We start from the raw sequence: 15,317 nt of genomic DNA, 5'->3' as shown, positions 1-15,317 counted from the left end.
GCCACCTGGAGCCGCCTCGCCTCTACTGGCACTGAAAGGTTGGGAATGTTGTGAAAAATTCTTACACAGGGACACTCAAAGTCAATCTTAAATGAATCATTGTTTATTGTCAGTGCGCTGGAGAGGTTCCAACCAACTCAATGCACCATAGTACACATGTCTGTCAGAAGCTCCCCTGGGAGCAGTTGTCTTATGCACAGCTATACACAGACAAGTTATATTTGCATGATTTAGCATAATTAATTCATCATTACCATGTTTCATTCATGTGATTGACCAATACTGTTTCATAACATGTGACAGACCAATAGCTCACGAGGCTTCTCCCCTCTAAGCTGAGACCTTGAAACTGAGATATCTTTCATTTGTTCTCAAAACGCGGTCGTTTGTTCTCAAAACAACGTTTGGTCGTACTGCCAAATTGCAGCTACTGATAGGTGCTATTTGTACAGTCAGCCACTTGCAAGAACATAGAAAAGTGTTATTAGAACAGCACATGAATAAAACACAGAAATTGGTTATAAGAAAAGCAAACATAAATATTCCCATTACATTCCATCCTCTTATCACTATGTGTGATAACCATTACATTTTAATGTAAGCATTTAGATTCTAGCTTCTATATCAAAATATTCTATACTCTATTAAAGTAAGGGAAATCAACACAAATACGAAACAGACACTTCATCATTTCAAACCCTTCATTCTGGGTTCTACAATCCACTTAGTATGGTAATACTATAATCATAATCAAGGTTACACTTTATTAATGGGAGTGAGTATCAAAAATACACAACGGATCTGTAGATTCAGAGGTGAATAAATCTCTTGATGTTAACCATTGTTTCCATATTTCTTTCCACACTTGGGTTGCATGACATCCACCTAGTCAAAACATAAAACCCAGTTGTTTAACTTGCTCATCAGCTCAGTGTTCCATATAATGTAAAGAGGTTAAGGGTTTAGATGACCTTACTCTCAACTTGCTAAAAGGAAAAGAACCGGAGGAAAGAGTTGGCATCTAACTGTTTCACCATCCTCTGGAGGAGCAGAAAACAAGATGGCTGCTGAAATCTTACCAGCCAGAGAGGTACGTCGCCTTACAGCGTGTTAATAACATTTCACAGGGAAGAGAGAGAGAGAACACGTTATAACAGTTTCACACCAACCTTGCTAAGAATGAGATTGTAGCTCGGGCTAACCTTGTAACAATCTAGTGTCTCTCCTCACGTTTTTAGGGCACAGCTCTGTTTCTAGAAGTCTTGCCTTTCCAAATCATAATCATAATTATTGATATATTATCCAACCCAAATTTAGAATGACAGTCCTTAGTGCTTCACGTTGGTTCTGTCACTTTAATTTAAGACCCTCACTTTTCTCATCACTTGTGGTAATGACAGATTGGTATTTCAATGCATTGTTAGTCTAAATTACAACATTTTGCAGTGTGCAAACCTCCACAATCAACCCAATACCCCAAATAAACAATTTTGGACAAGCCTAAATCAATTACGGCACTCATTCTTCCTTTCCTGCCGTTTCTTCATGTTCTTCTTCAGATAGTGTTTCAGTTTGTCCTTTTAATGGCACATGTTCAAAGTGGATGGCCCTTGATAATGTCTCTCACCTGAGCCGCCACTGTCCTTTACAGTCCATTATGTCTTTGTCCATTTTCCTACCAGTACACCAACAGCATGAGAGAAGTTTGGACTGGATCTCTCTCCATGCTCACTCCACATGCACCCCATGTCGCTCCTGAGAGAAAAGGCAGTTGATAGCGTCGACTGCTGTGTACAGGTTGCTGGCTTGGACTCAGGTCTCACGGTAGAAGTGGTGAAGCACCATACTGAACGCCATTTTCACCATTTTCAGCCGGTTAGAGGGGGTGTTGAGGATCACACTGTTCATCGGTCGAATTATCTTCCATGCATCTAGATACCATCTCCGCCATTACCTCGAGAGAGGACAGACCAGAACAACAGTTTAGTTTAGGGTATTTGTAATTCAGGAAATCCAGACTTCTAAGACAAATGTCTTAGTGAATAACAACACACAGTTGAAACCATTCCACCCCCCCCAAATTGGCTTATACTCCCCTATCATCTTGGCGATCTCACTGCAGAGTTACAGGTTAGAGGAGTCAGAGGGCTAATCCTCAGGGAGAAATCTCGACCATCTAGCAGACCCAATCTGGTGAGATTTGCTATTGAAGCAGGACAAAAACAAAGAAAAGAAAACAACAACAGCAATACACATATATCACTCGAGGTGGGGGAACATTTCTATTCATTTAGAGTGACTGTCATCCATGACCAACATCTCTTTTTCACTTTTACAGGCAGGCATGTGAAGAAAAACTCATTTGCATATTTACCAAAGGGCCCCAGGGGACTGGTAATTCCCCCTTTGGACACACGTCCAAAAAAAAACAACACTGCCTGTTAAATCAAATATAAACAAATTAGAATCAATACAATTGTATTATCTCTTGATATCTCCATAAAGAAATAATTGCATCCCATAAGGTAATGGTAAAATAGACTAGAGACAGCTCTCTCCCTCTGTCCTTCTCGTGGTCTGAATCACACAAAGGACTATTGATAAATTACAAACTTCTTCTTAATTATTTGTTTTTACATAGCCCAGAAAAAAAACAATGTCTCCTATCTTCCTAGTAAGGGTGATCAGGCCTCACCAGGAAGTCAGAACAGAGGTCAGAGGTCAGTCAGCCCTATTAAGTGAGTGTTTTGTTTTTTCCTGTACCTCAGACATTACATAAAGATATTTCAAACATTTTGTGTATCAGGTTTACATTGGGTTATTCAGTACATTTCTTCTAATCAAGAGAATTTACATGTGTGCAACCAAAACTCTGACAATAGAAACTTTCATTTGTGTACAGCATTCTTTCTAACCCGTGAAAATCCCACACACAGAAAAAAGACCCCACACTTCTAAATCAAACAGAGTATTAACCACTAACAAATATTCATTAACAGGTGGTTTGTGTGTGGGTGCTGGCATTTGTGTGGCAAAAATCATAGGGTAAACACAAACAAAATGGCCAGGCCTTGCTTAATTTTGGAGGTCCCTTAACAGCTGGATCCAGCACTTTTAACTGCTCTCCCAAGGCACCTGCCTCAGGAAGCCCTTTCAAAGGGAGATATACAGAATCCTTGATAAACATGAAAAAATTACTTGTTAGCGGACATTCCATCAGTCCTGGAAGAAAGAAAATAAACATGTACTTAGTTTTCACTATGCTACACTTTAATCAGTCCTAAAAATTCTTAATTTAATCGAGGTTACTGCATCTTGGGCAGGAAGTCTTAATGAACCCATGTGTATACAGAAATATACTTCAGACACATTTATACTCAGTCATATCAGATGCTACGGTGTCCCGTATAGCTGAATTGGGCACCTTCTAAAGTAAACACTTCTCTTGTAATCTTAATCTTTTTGACCTGTTGCATTGACATACAATTCTGTACAAACTGTCCCTAATTTCCCCACTGTGTCTCTCACAGCTTTTTGAGTTCAGTGTTGTACTGGCGGCTATCTATTGTTCCACAGGAAGGTTATCTCTAATCCAAACAACAGATGACGTAAACACAAGAGCAGTGGACCAGGGATTGAAGAGTGAGCAGCCTCTAATTTAATATCAGTCCCAATGCTCAATCCCTCTGTCTTACTCCTTGAAATTACTCAAATATTCCATTATTAGATTGCTAATTACCATTATTTACTTTATTTACTTACTTTCACTAGTCTCCATAATCCATGTACTTCTACTAAAACCCTGCTAGTTCCAATAGGAATACCTCATCACTACTGTTTATACACACAGATCACTTTCAAACCACATTTAGCTTTTTCCCCTATTGCAAGGGTTAAAACAAAACATAACAAACATAACTTTCTCCATATTGGAAGACATTGTTTTCATTTTAGTATACCTTCAAAAAGTTACTTTATATTTTTATTACCAATCTCTGTTGGATATTCAGTTTCTACTTCAATATTTATTAAAATGTCTGTTATTTTAAGATTGATATGTAATGCTTTGGAGGGATCAATATGTACTAACTGGGTTGCACTGTCTCAGTCCCCAGTAGATGTCACACTCAGTCCATAGTAAGTCTGGCACCTGAGATAACAGGGAAACAGATGCAGTTTCCATTTTGCCTACTCACGAATTGGTTTAGAACTTCATCATTTGGGATATATATAAAAAACTCAATCGGGAGTACAATAAATTGTAGCCTTTTATGTTTAGTTAACAGAAAATCATGTTCAAAATTTGTTGGTTCTATTTAACAGGGTATGGGCTTATTGCAAAATGCATTACCAGGGTGGAGGAAATCTTTTATTGGTTAAGGGTAAGTCAAGTCCTGTACAATGCTGTAACCTTTACATAGAAATGGATCCATGATCCACTCTGAACATTCCTCAGAATACTTTGTCACCACTCACGTACGTCTACATGTGGGTGTGCTAGTTGTATATTATTATTATTATTCTATTCTTACTTCATCAGATCATCATAATAACCCATTATACAAATGTTATGTTACTTTATCTCTAGTAACCCATCATACACTTGTGTTACATCACAAATTCCTCATCTACACCAGTGTTCTATTCATACAGGGGTTTGAATATTCACTCTAGTGTTCTATTTAACAGCATATTCGGAAATAGTTCTCTTCTTTTATATCTCCATTCATAACAACGTTAAACATCAAACTCCACTGACGAGACATGTTATCCTCATATCATCTAAAGTCGTGTTGTCCTCAGAGACATGTTATCCTCGTTACCAATGAGACATGTTATCCTCGACGTTAACGAGACATGTTATCCTCCCTACTAACGAGACATGTTATCCTCGGAGACATGTTGTCCTCTGAGATTTCGGAGACACGTTATCCTCTACCTGTAGATCCAACGGCGGTGTTGGACAGAACCCTAGATGATGTTGCTAATCAGCTCACACAGAACTGGAAAACTCAGCTCACACAGAACAGGTTGTTGCATTCATTCACCTCTTTCACACGTAAGTTAGTCCCCTGGCAGCTCCCATACACTCAATACTCAATAGCTCAATTTCAAACCTCTTATTATCCACATTTCTTTTGTTATCCGCATTTTTCTCAACTTAGTATCTCCATCCAAATTCCAATCTTATTAGTAATAATTTCAATCCATCTATAATCCAAATTTCAATCAGCTTTTGTTATCCAAATTTCAATCAGCCAAATTCCAATCAATTTCAATTTCAACTTTCACATCCACATTCACTTAGTACTATTCCCAAACACACTCAGTAATCTCCTCATTACCCACGTGTATCGTCAACGAATCTCTCTGTTGTTACTTGCTATGCACATAAATAACACCCTGTCACGACTTCCGCCGAAGTCAGTCCCTCTCCTTGTTCGGGCGGCGTTTGGCGGTCGACGTCACCGGTCTTCTAGCCATCGCCGATCCACCTTTTATATTCCATTTGTTTTGTCTTGTTTTCCCACACACCTGGTATTCATTCCCTCATTACATGTTGTGTATTTAACCCTCTGTTCTCCCCATTTCTGTGTGTGTAATTGTTTATTGTTGAGGTTGGCACGCTTCCGGCTGGTTTGCACCAGGTTTATTTTATTACCCGTGCTTTGGGGCAGTCTGTACTTTGTACTTGTGTTTTTGTACTTTGTGCTGCCTCACTGGTTCGTTGGGCATTTGTTTTGTGACGCAGTTGCGTTCTGTGCAAATGATTGCCTTAGTAAAGTGCTTTGTCCACTCATCTCTGCTCTCCTGCGCCTGACTTCGATGCACCAGCTACACTCACCTATTGACACACCCCGTACTCAAGAATTAATTGTGTAATTTTTTTGTGGCTGCATACCACATGGACATATCTTGTAAATACCTATACATAGCTGTTCGCGGGGCTTTACATGGTACGGTTGCCCTTGCTCTAGTCTTCTCTTAAAACTAGTGAATAGTTGTCACGTTCCTGACCTGTTTTCTGTTGTTTTGTATGTGTTAGTCGGTCAGGGCGTGAGTGTGGGTGGGCATTTCTATGTTATGTGTTTCTATGTTGGTAAATGGGTGACCTGATATGGTTCTCAATTAGAGGCAGGTGGTTTTCATCTCCTCTGATTGAGAACCATATTAAGGTAGGTGGTTTCACATTGTTTGCTTGTAAATAGTGGTGTTGATTGTGTGCTACGTGTTTTCTGGACTGTGTTCCTTTTTCCCCGTGTCTGGGGTTGGTTAGATAGTACACCCAGTGTGTTAATAGGGTGGACTAGATGGTCCGTGTTCATTAAAGAACATTTTGTATTTGGCACCTGCTGTTTCCTGCGTGTTGACTCCACACTCCGACACCCAGGCCTTACAATAGTATTCTCTCTATAAGACTATGGGTAGCGTTTTATGTGTTACTCGCCTTGATTTTTTTATTTTATTAAATTTTTTCCCGTTTTATACGGATTCATTTAAATTGACTTACTGAAATCAGTTGCCGTCCCTCAATTGTTTGTGGATGATGTGACTCCTCCTGGGCAGCTCACAGTAAGGATCTGGACGGGTCCTCGTCCTCTTTTGGTCGGACAGGAATTTCCCTCACGCTTCATAAAATGCGCCACCGGTTTTCCTCGCAGACCCCAACTGTAAAGCTCCGCAGGCAGAATCAATCATCCAGTTCGTGACGCCAAATGTTGTGGAAAATTCTTACACAGGGACACTCAAAGTCAATCTTAAATGAATCATTGTTTATTGTCAACGCTGGAGAGGTTCCAACCAACTCAATGCACCATAGTACACATGTCAATCAGGAGCTCTTCCTGGGCAGACCCAACAGTTGTCTTATATACGGCTATACACAGATAAGTTGTATTTGCATGATTTAGCATAATTTATTTATTTAATTATTAGTTGTTTCATAACATGTGATAGACCAACACCTCACGAGGCTTCTCCTCTCTAAACTGAGACCTTGAAACTGAGATATCTTTCGTTTGTTCTCAAAACAACATCTGGGCGTCCTGCCAAATTGCAGCTCCTGATAGGTGGGATTTGTACAGTCAGCCACTTGCAAGAACATAGAAATTGGTTATTAGAACAGCATATGAATAGAACACATGATTTGGTTTTAAGTATTGATGAGTCTGTGAAATTAACTTTTGATAACAAGCCAAATAGACAATTAGCCAAAACGAGACAAGGTAGTTAGCTAGCTAGCCTACTTGATTTAGCTCTTATCTTGTCTTTATGTTAATGTTTTCTTTGAAAGCTGTACAACATAAAATTGAAGAGCATTTGTCATTGGGCTAAAACGAACTGGCTAGTGATTCAATATGTAGCTAGCCAGCCAGAGAATGCTGCTGTACGATTGCTCTATTTTACCAGTAAAATGTAGCTAGCTATGATCCCCATAGCTATAATTAGCTAGATAACTAAATAGCTAGGTATCTCATTAGGTGTCTGTTTATCTGTGAAATGTCATATGTTTCCTAAAAATAATAGCTAAGCCTGCTGCTGTTGATTGTAATAAGTAATGTAGCCTAAGCCCGAAGCCTAACCCTTATGACGATGATAGATAAGTGTTACACAAATCAAAATATATTTTATATTTGAGATTCTTTAAAGTAGCCACCTTTTGCCTTGATGACAGCTTTGCACACTCTTGGCATTCTCTCAACCGGCTTCATGAGGTAGTCACCTGGAATGCATTTCAATTAACAGGTGTGCCTTGTTAAAAGTACGTTTGTGTAATTTATTTCCTTCTTAATGCATTTGAGGCAATCAGTTGCGTTGTGACAAGGTAGGGGTGGTATACAGAAGATAGCACTATTTTGGAAAAGACCAAGTACATATTATGGCAAGAACAGCTCAAATAATCAAAGAGAAGCAACAGTCCATCATTTCTTTAAGACTTGAAGGTCAGTCAATCCGGAAAATGTCAAGAACTTTGAAAGTTTCTTCAAGTGCAGTCACAAAAACCATCAAGCACTATGATGAAATTAGCTCTCATGAGGACCGCCACAGGAAAGAAAGACCAAGAGTTACCTCTGCTGCAGAGGATAAGTTCATTAGAGTTAACCGCACCTTAGAATGCAGCCCAAATACATGCTTCAAAGAGTTCAAGTAACAGACACATCTCAACATCAACTGTTCAGAGGAGACTGCATGAATCAGGCATTCATGGTCATTAGACCGGTGGAAATCTGGCCTTTGGTCTGATGAGTCTAAATTAGAAATGTTTGGTTCCAACCGCTGTGTCTTTGTGAGATGCAGAGTAGGTGAACGGATGATCTCTGCAGGTTTTGTATTGAAGTCAATGTACCCAGAGAAGGACAGAAGCTAGATGTCCTCCGGCTACACCACGGTGCTACACCATGCTACTGAGGCTACTGTAGACCTTCAATGAAAAACAGTGTTTTAATCCATTATTTGGTTCAAAACGTGACCAAGATCTGACAGGAAAGCCAATGATGCGCGCATAATTTCATTACTGTGTAGCCTCGGCAGACGAGCCTAGGCAAATTCGAGAAGGCATAATTAATTTCAACCAACAAGAAGGCTTAGCTTATTTCTTCCTATATAAGAAATAAGAGGTAGGCCTACCTGTTTAACAGACAAAATTAGGCTCCTATATCCATAGATTTGTCAGTCAATTCCTCCGCCCACCGTGCACTATTTAAATAGACTACCTTCGCGTTGGTTGGTTGCCTTGTCAGTGAAGGGCTGTTAAGTTAAAACCAAAACTCGAATTCAGGGTATGCCATAGGCCTGCCTTTTATTAAAGAAAATGGCAAAAAGCATAGGCACTACCCCCTTCTTAGCTTTGTTCTACTATGCTTTATGCTAGAAACAAGCTATAACATACACGAGAAAGACGTGCCTCTGAAGCATTTGGGGATATCATTGTTTTGTTTCTTCGACAATTCAGAAGCTGAGCTACAACCTTATATAACTGAGACAAAACATTTACTTTGCTTGGGAAGTAATGTAATTCTGTTACTATCAATTGATTCAAACTTCTTCGGGATCGGTGTCCCTTCCACGGGACGGTTGAGCTAACGTAGGCTAATGCGATTATCATGAGGTTGTAAGTAAGAAGAACATTTCCCAGGACACAAACATATCTGATATTGGCAGAAAGCTTAAATTCCTGTAAATCTAACTGCACTGTCCAATTTACAGTAGCTATTACAGTGAAATAATACCATGCTATTGTTTGAGGAGAGTGCACAATTTTGAACATTAAAAATTATTAATAAACAAATGAGGCACATTTGGGCAGTCTTGATACAACATTTTGAACAGAAATGCAATAGTTCATTGGATCATTCTAAAACTTTGCACATACACTGATGCCATCTAGTGGCCAAAATATAAATTGCACCTGGGCTGGAATAATACATTATGGCCTTTCTCTTGCATTTCAAAAATGATGGTACAAAAAAAATACAAAATAACGTAATTTTTTTCTTTTTATTATCTTTTACCAGATCTATTGTGTTATATTCTACTACATTCCTTTCACATTTCCATAAACTGCAAAGTGTTTCTTTTCAAATGGTACCAAGAATATGCATATCCTTGCTTCAGGGCCTGAGCTACAGGCAGTTAGATTTGTGTATGTCATTTTAGGCACAAAAAAAGGGGCTAATCCTTAAGATGTTCACTTTATGTACAATACAAGATGTTTACACACAGACAGCTTTTAGGGAAATACTTGTGAAGAAGAGTAGAAGAGTAGCCAGCAGTTAAAGTGTAACGTTTTCTGTGTCTGTAGGCCTACTCTGTCTGGGGTGGCAAGGTAGGCCTAACTTTTGAAAGTGCCATGCTCAGATTCCTAATGATGTCTCCGATTTTAATAATTTGCTAACAGTGTCAGTTTCATTGCGAACAAGACACACTGATTTGGCATTGGAGAAATATGATAAGATGAACACATAGGCCCATCTCTCTGTCCATTCTTAGCCTGTCATTCCGGTAATGTGTGTGGTATTAAATAAGATTCCGCTAATATGTAAAATGATGTAGCATTCATAGGCGGAAATCCCAGGGGGGACGGGGGGGACACGACCCCCCCATCTTGGGAAAAATATGATTTGTCCCCCCCAATATATCACTGTAAACATAACTATGTAATTTCAATAATATTAATAATACGCAATGAAAGCACTTGTGCTGATTATAGACACTTAATAGCGCGTTTTTAAGTTTCAAAAGATTGCGACCCCCCCCGCCCTTTGCCTCACAATGGTTTGATCCACTGCCAGTTCTTTAGCTGGCAAGGTAATAGAGGGTTCGTAAATACTGTCCGAAAGGGACATGTACGTAACTGACGTGAGGTTAATCCAGTCAATCCATAGCAGGTCCATAGCAATGTTATTTATTTATTTTTACGTTGGCAGGGTTCACACACTAGCTGAATTTGCAGAGCTAGCGCGCAAACTAAAGCAAACATTAACTATCAAGCTAGCTAGTACCTATTCCATTTATGTGGCGTCGTCAAAGATGGAATCTTTGCTATCGTCAGTTTATTCCAAGATCAGCATGCAGCTGTAGTGCTTCGACGTCCCTGTGATAAGGTTAGCGATAAACTGAAGTCCAAACTGAACAGAACAGAACTACACTCTCTTCTACCATTGTCTTAAATATATATAATGGTCTCGTTGCAAAAGATAAATTGTCGCTAGTGAACTTTTTATTTTTTATTTTATTTCACCTTTATTTAACCAGGTAGCAAAGATTATAGCAAACACACAGAAACGGAATTGGTGCTCGCTAGCTTTCCAAATTCAGCTATTGTTGGAAGCCAGCCAATATGAAACAAACTATTAAAATTACAAAAGGTTGCAGCATGTGTTGTGTAAATGTGTGTGTGTGCAGCTAGGCCAGCCAGGTAGAAAAATGGCAGAAAAAAGTAAGAAGACGGACATCAGAGTATTTGTCAGTACACCAAAACGCATAGTAAGAACTCTAGTAGCCTAATCTCAAAGACTAGTTGATAAAATGTTCATAAGAAAGAAGTGAAATGCTAATGGAAATGTTTCACAATGATGTCATTAGGCAGAGCAGGCAACAGATGGCACACAGACAGCAGAGCTGGGGACAGATATGCAGGGACAGATTGGCAGAGACAGGGAGTCTCAGGTAAGTTTGTTGAGTCTTTGTTTGGCAACATTATGAAAGGTTCTCAATTTTTTTGACTTGTAAAATAGGGACATAATTGGAAAATGCCATGGATACCCCCACTCTCAACTTAAACTGGTGACTAAACTAAGATTTGTTTACGGCAATGGTATTGCTGTTGTGATTAATTGTGTAGTTTTGGGTACCGGTAGTTAGGAGTACGGCAAACACCTTATTTATTTTCTAGGAGACAGACTGTGAGTCAGTTAGGGTGGTGAAAGGGAAAGAGCCAGGGAGAGAGACTTCAGAGGACAGTGTCACAGCCACGGCAGGACCAAGTGTCACCCTTGTTGCCAGCAGCACCAGTATAGGGGACAGTGGCACAGCATTGTCCAGTTACCTCAGTGATGGCACAAAACCATATCAGCCACACCCACAATTTATAGAACCGCAAACTCTTGCCAACAGAGTGTTGACGTTTCAAGAGAGATGGTTTCGCGATTTCCCCTGGCTACATTATAATCCATCAATAAAAGGAGTGTTGTGTTTTCACTGTAGCCAAGGGTTTTCAAGACAGCCATCTTTTGGCCAAAGAGCAGATGCTGCCTTCATTAGTGCAGGATTTAGGAACTGGAGAAAAGCCATTGAAAAATTCACAGCACATCAAAACTGCCAAACCCACCGCCACTTTGTAATTGTAACAGCACACCAGCTAAATCCAATCAGTGTCCAGTTATCCAGCGCGTGGGGTAAACAGCAGGATGACGCAAGGCATTGCTTGATGAAAATTGTTAGTTCGGTGCGGCATGTAGTAAGACAGGGACAAGCCTTTAGAGGCCACACGGATGACAGTGGGAATTTATACCAGATTTTGAAACTTAGGGCAGAAGAGGATGATCCCATTTTACTGAAGTGGTTAACAGAGCGTACCACAATTGTACACAGGCCCCAAAGCACAGAATGAAATTCTGAACATCATGGCCAATAGTCAATCGAGGCATTGCAGCTGAGATTAGGTCTCTTCCGATTGTACAATTTTCATTAATTGTTGATGGTACTCAAGATGTCTCTGGTGCTGAACAGGAGAATGTCTGTCTGCGTTATGTTGACCATGACCATGTCCCTCACAAGGAGTTTATTGGGCTATACAGGGTGTCGGAGACAACAGGCGAGGGCATTGCGAAAGTGGCAACTGATGTGTTGTTGAGGAAACCCGCAAACATATGCTCGGTTCTTTTGTTCAGTAGTGTGTATAGCAGTGGTTCTCAACCTTTTTGGGGTACTGGAACCCCTGCATATTTTGAGGCAAGGCAGGCAAGGTTTTGAGCGGTCCTCAGGGACCTCCACCCCCTCTATATTATATGTAAACTTACTGGAAACCTTGTGGTACTGACTACATTCATTACACTTTTTTATTTCACGGACCCCTTGCAATTAGTCCATGGACCCCTGTTTGAGAACCCCTGGTGTAATTGATATTTGTTCTTTTGTTTAGTAGTTTTCAGTACACTTACAAATGATTTATTTCATGTTATTTTATTTAAAATTGCATACTTTGTGCGACATACTTGTCCATAGCTGCTGTTTGAAGAGTTGAGACACTGACTGAAGGATATTTTGTTTGATTTATTTGGGTTTTTCATTGAAGTAGTTATTTTGCTTTTAGAACTGTACTTATTTTAAGCTTTTTGTTCTTGCAAAGATATTGTATTAGACTCAGGCCAGGTGCACATATTTAATGACTATATAAATGTATCAGAAAAAGTCAAATTAAAAGGTCAATTCAATACGGAGACCAACTTTGTGATGGTTCTCAATGGAGATTCTTTTAGATGTGATCACACCATGTTCATTGTATTTATGAAAACTACACCCATACAGTGTACAGTACCATTGTCACCTACTGACCTTTCTTGATATTGCTGGTTGTAAGTACGAATACCTGCATACATACTGGACTGGTAAGGAGCACTGCTATAACTATTATTAGTAGTAGAATTATAATGATTTAAACATTTGAACAAGTTGGGAAAACCCTTCAGTTAACTACTGTACCTATCAATTATCCAGTTGTAGGAATTATGGTTCCTCAATATACATTTAACATATAACAACGTATGCTATGTGTTACAGCACTACTTTTGGTGTCCCCCTCAGGAATTGCTCTTGAGAAAATTTAATGTAATTGTCCCCTCCAAGGTTGATATCAGATTTTCGCCCCTGCATGTAACACATTCAACAATACAGCATCTTATTCAAAACTCAAGCAACAGAGCAGTAGTTGCTGCGTGAAGACATAAACTAGACACTCAGAGAAGAAGTGCCCCGAAGCGGCACTATTAAATTGGACAAATAAAGCACAATTCTTCTTAATTTCTGGATCACCAAAAAATTCTCAGCGAATAAAAAAGTAGCCTATAGTTGAGCGCCTCGAGACTATTTGAGCTGTTCTTCACGGTACATAGGTTATATCACCATGCCAACAAAATAATAAAAAAACACAGCCAAATGAAAAGAAATGCCGACAAAATAATAAAAGCAACGTATGATAAACATTAAACTCACCAGTTAGAGTCGAATTGTTTAGTAGCTGGTATCGTTTTTGCGATGCTGATTAAACGCGCTCAATGAAGTGAACGCTTTTCAACATTTAGCGCGATTGCTTGACAGACAAGTGTTTCCTGTAGACGGAGCGCCAATTTTGAGAGCGCCTATTGGATGTTTTGTTCAGCCATGTTTGTTCAGGGGTGGAAAAGTACCCAATTGTCACACTTGAGTAAAATAAAAGATACCCTAATAGAAAATGACTAAAGTAGAATTGTAAGTAACTCAGCAAAAATACTACTTGAGTAAAAGTCTAAAATTATTTGTTTTCAAATATACTTAAGTATCAAAAGTAAATGTAATTGCTAAAATATACAAAAGAAAAAGTAAGAGTATAAATAATTTCAAATTCATTTCAAATTCCTTATATTAAGCAAACCAGAGGGCACAATTTTCTTGTTTGTTAAATGTACAGTCGTGGTCAAAAGTTTTGAGAATGACACAAATATTAATTTTCACAAAGTCTGCTGCCTCAGTGTCTTTAGATATTTTTGTCAGATGTTACTATGGAATACTGAAGTATAATTACAAGCATTTCATACGTGTCAAAGGCATTTATTGACAATTACATGAAGTTGATGCAAAGAGTCAATATTTGCAGTGTTGACCCTTCTTTTTCAAGACCTCTGCAATCCGCCCTGGCATAGTGTCAATTAACTTCTAGGCCACATCCTGACTGATGGCAGCCCATTCTTGCATAATCAATGCTTGGAGTTTGTCAGAATTTGTGGGTTTTTGTTTGTCCACCCGCCTCTTGAGGATTGACCACAAGTTCTCAATGGGATTAAGGTCTGGGGAGTTTCCTGGCCATGGAACCAAAATATCGATGTTTTGTTCCCCGAGCCACTTAGTTATCACTTTTGCCTTATGGCAAAGTGTTCCATCATGCTGGAAAAGGCATTGTTTGTAACCAAACTGTTTTTGGATGGTTGGGAGAAGTTGCTCTCGGAGGACGTGTTGGTACCATTCTTTATTCATGGCTGTGATCTTAGGCAAAATTGTGAGTGAGCTCACTCCCTTGGCCGAGAAGCAACCCCACACATGAATGGTCTCAGGATGCTTTACTGTTGGCATGACACAGGACTGATGGTAGCGCTCACCTTGTCTTCTCTGGACAAGCTTTTTCCAGATGCCCCAAACAATCGGAAAGGGGATTCATCAGAGAAAATTACTTTACCCCAGTCCTCAGCAGTCCAATCCCTGTACCTTTTGCAGAATATCAGTCTGTCCCTAATGTTTTACCTGCAGAGAAGTGGCTTCTTTGCTGCCCTTCTTGACACCAGGCCATCCTCCAAAAGTCTTCACCTCACTGTGCGTGCAGATGCACTCACACCTGCCTGCTGCCATTCCTGAGCAAGCTCTGTACTGGTGGTGCCCCGATCCCGCAGCTGAATCAACTTTAGGAGACGGTCCTGGCGCTTGCTGGACTTTCTTGGGCGCCCTGAAGCCTTTTTCACAACAATTGAATCACTCTTCTTGAAGTTCTTGATGATCCGATAAATGGTTGATTTAGGCGCAATCTTACTGGCAGCAATATCCTTGCCTGTGAAGCCCTTTTTGTGCAA

General features: G+C 39.6%; 2 long non-coding RNA genes across 2 annotated transcripts; one reads left to right on the top strand and one right to left on the bottom strand.

Annotated features, from left to right (window-relative positions):
- Positions 1-1,309: 1,309 nt before the first annotated feature.
- On the bottom strand, positions 1,310-13,823 carry LOC139536935 (uncharacterized). The gene is made up of 2 exons (XR_011667428.1): positions 13,714-13,823; positions 1,310-2,438 (listed from the first exon to the last, which is right to left on the bottom strand). It is a non-coding gene; the product is annotated as an uncharacterized lncRNA (long non-coding RNA).
- On the top strand, positions 10,046-12,952 carry LOC139536934 (uncharacterized). Its single transcript, XR_011667427.1, has 2 exons — positions 10,046-10,986; positions 11,086-12,952. It is a non-coding gene; the product is annotated as an uncharacterized lncRNA (long non-coding RNA).
- Positions 13,824-15,317: the final 1,494 nt, after the last annotated feature.

Source organism: Salvelinus alpinus, chromosome 13 (genome assembly GCF_045679555.1).
Source record: "Salvelinus alpinus chromosome 13, SLU_Salpinus.1, whole genome shotgun sequence".
NCBI classification, from domain to species: domain Eukaryota; kingdom Metazoa; phylum Chordata; class Actinopteri; order Salmoniformes; family Salmonidae; genus Salvelinus; species Salvelinus alpinus.
This window is presented reverse-complemented; position numbering and strand designations above follow the sequence as displayed.